Genomic DNA, 5,804 nt, shown 5'->3' with positions numbered 1-5,804 from the left:
TGGTGTGACCTGGTATTGTTTTCTTCTGACAAATCCCTCTGGCCACAGATCCTTGAAAAACCTGCTGGGCTGGGCGAGGTGGGCTGTTCCAGGCCATCAATCTGTTCACAACTATGACTAGCTGGAGGCCTTGGGAGATTCACATCTGGCGTGAAGGGATGGGAAATCTCCATCATCTGAGAGGGTCCACTGAACTGTCCTGGCCAGTCACTAAAAAAAAAGGTAAAGGTAGTCCCCTGTGCAAGCACCAAGTCATTACTGACCCATGAGGGGGGCATTGCATCACGACGTTTTCTTGGCAGTCTTTTTGTTACAGGGTGGTTTGCCATTGCCTTCCCCAGTCATCTACACTTTACTCCCAGGAAACTGGGTACTCATTTTACCGACCTCGGAAGGATGGGAGGCTGAGTCAATCTTGAGCCAGCTACCTGAACCCATCTTCCGCCAGGATCGAACTCAGGTCGTGAGCAGAGCTTGGGCTGCAGTACTGCCGCTTACCACTCTAGGGAGTGGCTTATCTGTTCACCATGAATTTCTTCTCCTTTGGTGAAGCTGTTGAGTGGGATGCATGGGAAGTGAATTGCTAGCCAGACATCTGTGAGGTGTGTATGTCATGAGTTGCATGAAGGTGGGGGAATTACTTTTGCAGAATCATCATTTATTATTTTAAGTAAATTTTAACCTTCCTTGTTGACCATGGGCCAGTCACTCTTTCTCAGCCTGACTTACCTCGCAGTGTTGTTGTGAATAGAATATGGAGGCAAGGAGAGGGATGTAAGCCACTCGGGCTTCCCCTTGGAAAGAAAGGTGGTGTATAAATGAAGTAAGTAAATATATAACAAACAGATAAAGAGGCTCGTGCTTATCCATCCTGCGGAGTCAGTTGAAGACTTCTGTCTTGGCACATCACACAAGGCAAGGAGGGAGATTCTGGATAACCCTGAGTCCCTGACAATTTACCAGGTTTATGCCTATAAGAAATGTACCCCATCCCCAATTTGTTTGTGATGTCTAAATGCAGTGTAAGTAGAAGATAAAACTAGCCATGGATGGGGAGGCAAGTGAGTAACATATGAGTAACAATGCGGTAGCACCCCATGAGTTTAGATTGGGGTGGGGGGAGTTGCTCTTTCTAGGCCTTCTCTTCATACCACCCAAACACAACCAAAGCATCATGTATCCACGGACCTCTATAATGACCAGGGCCCCTGGAATTTTGTCCATCCGTCCTCCCCAGCCCTGGGATAAAAACTTTCCCTCAGCAGAGACTTCAAGATAATAAGTTTTTATATGGGACTGCAGCACCCCCTAGTGCTCAGAAGTGTAGAATTCATTGTGAAAATAGATTGCTTACGCCCTTTATAAGATCAAAAAGAGTCCAGTAGCACCTTTAAGACTAACCAATTTTATTATAGCATAAGCTTTCGAGAATCAAGTTCTCTTCATCAGATGCCTTTATAAGGGATTCCTCCCCTCATATTTATATATTCTGATTTTATGATTGCTCTATGGTGCTGTTTTAATTTGAACACATACCAAATACTGCCATAGAAGGGTGGTTAGCGGAGAAACATATACATAAATAAGGAAATTAAAACAAATAGATGCTAAGAAACAGGACAAGTCACATGTTTACCTAAAAGCAAACATGTGACTGTCACCAATTTACAAGTCCAGGGTTGGAAGGGCAGGGACATCATGGGTGGAGAGAGTCACAAGTGTGACAACATTTCTGCGGGGAAACCCAAAACCATAGAGTTTTTGGCAATTCCTAGAACTACCCTCCATCACTTTCAGGCTTTCCTGGGAAGTGATGTCATCACACTTGCAATTCTACAAGGGTTTTTTTTATTCCCCCCACTGCTACTTGGAAGCTCAGGGTGGGAATTACCGTACCCCCACTAGGGAATTTGCAGCTCTAGTCTCAAAGGTCTGCCACGAACACTTAAGAGTGCACAGCATTGCATTTCAGTGGCAAGAAAAGCACAAAGAGGGCACCTAGCACTACTGAGGGAGCACTTAGCACTAACACCCAAGAGGGAGAGCAAAGTATATGCCCTGTGGCTAATGTGACTCATTTCAGAACCCCAACAGGTATCCCATCTCTGGAGGCTCAACTCAAAGGGGTGGCAATGAACTGACGGGTGAGCGGGGGCAGGAATCCAGTTCCTCTGGGCCAGCAGTCCACACCTGTCTCCTCCATACCCCTTGCATGAGCCTAGGCACTTCCTTAACAATGCTGGCTCCCACATCTGAGGACAGTGGTGCATGCATACGAGAGCAGCACAAACTAGGCCACCCCAGCATCATACCCCATGTCATGCAATGGGCATACTCCCAGGGAAGTATATCCCAGAGAGCCACTGATTTCAATTATCAACAAAACTGTTTACAATATGAAATACAACATGGGTAAATTGTTAAAAACTACATAACAGAGAAGGGTAAAACATGGAAAGACAAATTAAAGTTGAATGATCTGATATATTTTGGATTATAGATTCAGGATTGTTTGGTATATTTTATTGGGAGGATATAGATTTTCTTTAGAAATGTATTCAAAAAAAGGGAACCATTTTTCCATAAAATTTGTTGTTTGGGGGAAATTTTCAGCTTGATAGATTCCATCATTGATTTTTTCAAATAAAAAATGGTCCCATATTTTAGAATACCCCAGAGAGCCACTGATGACAAGAGGAGCAGGGATGCTAGCAGCCCCATACTAGGCTGTCAGCATGTTGCCTTATCAGGGGGCCCCCTCAGGCAGGGGACAGGGCACAGCTGTGGTTAGGAGTGCCTGGCAGCTGCCCCACTGTGCTCTGAGGATCAGCTAGCCAAGCACCCATGGGAACCATTGCCTTACAGGATCAGACCCCTATGCAGCAGCAGCAGTGAACAGATCACTTGCCGTTGCAGAGCACCTCCTCTCAGGATCCATAAGCATCATTTGGAAGGCTACAGCATGCACCTCAGGGAGGTGTCCCAGCAAATGCGCCCCCTCATGTGGGTGGAACTCCAGACCTTGTCCGGAGCCCACATGCATGACGGTAATCATCATGGTATCTATGCTATTAGTGATTGCTGCACATGTTTCTGTTGAGCATCTGTGCAGGTGGTGATTCAACAAGGAGACCTGGGAAGCATGATTGGTGCACTTCCAGCCACTTTGCTCAGTCACCCGTTTCAGCTCAGCTCTTGAAACATCCCACCTCAGGCAGCTTTTTGACATGGGTGTGTGTGTGTGTGTGTGTGTGTGTGTGTGTGTGTGTGTGTGTGTGTGTGTGTGTGTGTGTGTGTGTGTTTGTGTGTGTTATGCCATCAAGTCGCCTCAAACCTATAGTGACCCTATGAATGAAAGACCTCCAAAATGCCCTATCATTACTAGACTTGCTCAGATCCTGCAAACAGAAGGACATGGCTTCTTTTATTGAGTCAAGCCATCTCGTTTTAGGTCTTCCCCTCTTCCTACAGCCTTCCACTTTTCCTAGCATTATTGACTTTTCCACATGAATGCTGTGCAAGGGAGAGTTCCATCTCTTTCTCCTTTGCCCTGGGTGCAGCTTGCAAAGGCACAAGTGCCATACTGGACAGAAGGATTCGCTCTTCAGATGCGCACAAGCCACGAGGGAGTAAGCTTTCACCAAGGTACTCCATATTGCCCATGAATCAGGGGACAATGGAGAGGAGTCCCAGCCTGAAGATCAACATAATTATGAACTCTCAGGACCAAACTATACATGATGGCAGCCTTCTGTCTGCCATGGGGACGCTGTGTCCATTTTAAAGTTATTTCAAAGTGCCGCCAAGACATGACTCTGATCATGCCCGCAGTGTGGCATGCTGAGGCACTCCTGGTTCCACCACCACCCCCACACACCCTTTCAAGCTCCAGAACAGTTGTGGGCAATGCCCTGGATTCAACCTAATGAAGTTGATGGGCATTAGATACAAGACAGGTAAAATGAAATACTTCTTTATTCAACGAGTAATAAAATCATGGAATTTGCTTTAACAGGATATAGTGATGGTCATGAGCACAGATGGCTTTAAAAGATTAAACAGATTCATGGAGGATGGGTTCACCAGTGGTTATTAGCCATGGTGACCAGGGCTTTTTTTCAGCTGGAACGCAGTGGAATGGAGTTCCGGAACCTCTTGAAAATGGTCACATGGCTGGTGTCCCCACCCCCTGATCTCCAGACAGAGGGGAGTTTAGATTGCCCTCCGCACCATGTGGCGGTGCGGAGGGCAATCTAAACTCCCCTCTGTCTGGAGATCAGGGGGCGGGGCCACCAGCCATGTGACCATTTTCTCCAAGGGCAACTCACTGAGTTCCACCTCTTCTTTTCCCAGAAAAAAAGCCCTGATGGTGACTGAAAGGAACCTCCACATTCAGGGGTAGTAAATGTCTGAATTCCAGAGCCAAGATCTTGGCCGCTGTGTCTAGCATGTTGACCCTCCAGGCAACAGGCTGGCCACAATGTGAGACAGGATGGTGGACTAGATGGCCCCCCGGACTGTCCCAGCAGGGCACTTCTTATGTTCTTATGCCCCTGGGTGCTTTGGAGCTAAAGTCACCCACCAGCCCCAGAGGGCTCTGTACTCCAAGGGCTTGAGCCCACCTACATTCCCTCATAAGGAGGTCCTACTTTCCCTCTGAAATTCTGAAGACGTGCATCCTTGTAGGCATGGAGTTGGCATGCCACACAGCCTGCATTAGCTGACTCTTTACATTTCTACATTCCTGGTCTCCTGGTAAGTTGGCATGCCACACAGGAAGAATCAGGGAGTAGTTTAATATGTTTCATCTAAGTCTCTCATCCTTCACAGAGCACAATACTCCCATACACTCTAAGTAATATTCTCATACACTTTAAAGCTCATGATGTACCTTTCGCCATGCTTCACAGATAAGACAAAGCATGATCACAGCATATTTGCTTAGTTGGCTGTGACTGGTTTGGAATGTGTAACTGTTGCTGTAACTGTTGCTATAGACATATTTGGGCATTGCTCTTTTCCAGGTTCTTCTTAATAAAACTCTTGCCTCCATGCTGGAGGGAGAGACTTTGCATCTGGATCTGGGTCTCCTGTTGTTACTACACATCCTCAGCTGTTTCCCTACAGGGACAGGAAAAGCTACCGCCACCACCCTGCACTGCAGAAACAGCAATGAGCCGGCAGGTGGGCAAAGATAGCATCTGCATGCCCTGTCCCTGCACTGCTCCATAAATTGATGAGAATTTTGCCCACCCACCTCTACCCAACAGCATCCCCACACACACACACACACACACAACTGAGCCAAGGCTTATGGCTGAGGGGGAAATGGAGGGGCCTCTATGTGTGAAGTATTTAAAAGTTTGTTAAACGGCTGAAGGGCAGGGGGAGAAAAGAGGAGCTTCGCTCTGCCCTTCCTCATGTTGGTTGCAGGTGCAACTTCCACATGGAGATTTTTCCTTGACTCCAATGTCAAGGAGGAAAGTCTTGGGAGCTCCACATGGTGTATTTGGAATGAGCACATAATAAGGAAGCTCCCCTTAAAGCAGGGGCATGCCATGTCCCATCCAGTGAAGAAGCAGCAGCCTTAGGCAAATTCACCAGAGCCTTCAGAGACTGGAATGACACCTTGACCAGGACAAAACGTAAGAAGGAAGGAGGGTGGAAGCTTTGATTGGCAGCCACAGGAAGCGAATCTGAGGCCAATCGGTGGGCAGCTGATGAAGGCTGATGAGGTAAGGACAGAGAGCCTCCTTAGGTCCACCACTGGGGGCCACCCAGCAAGTCCACTCAGGGTCATGGGT

The sequence above is a fragment of the Eublepharis macularius genome, chromosome 12 (genome assembly GCF_028583425.1).
Source record: "Eublepharis macularius isolate TG4126 chromosome 12, MPM_Emac_v1.0, whole genome shotgun sequence".
In the NCBI taxonomy this organism is placed as follows: Eukaryota; Metazoa; Chordata; class Lepidosauria; order Squamata; family Eublepharidae; genus Eublepharis; species Eublepharis macularius.
Note: the sequence above shows the minus strand (reverse complement) of the source record.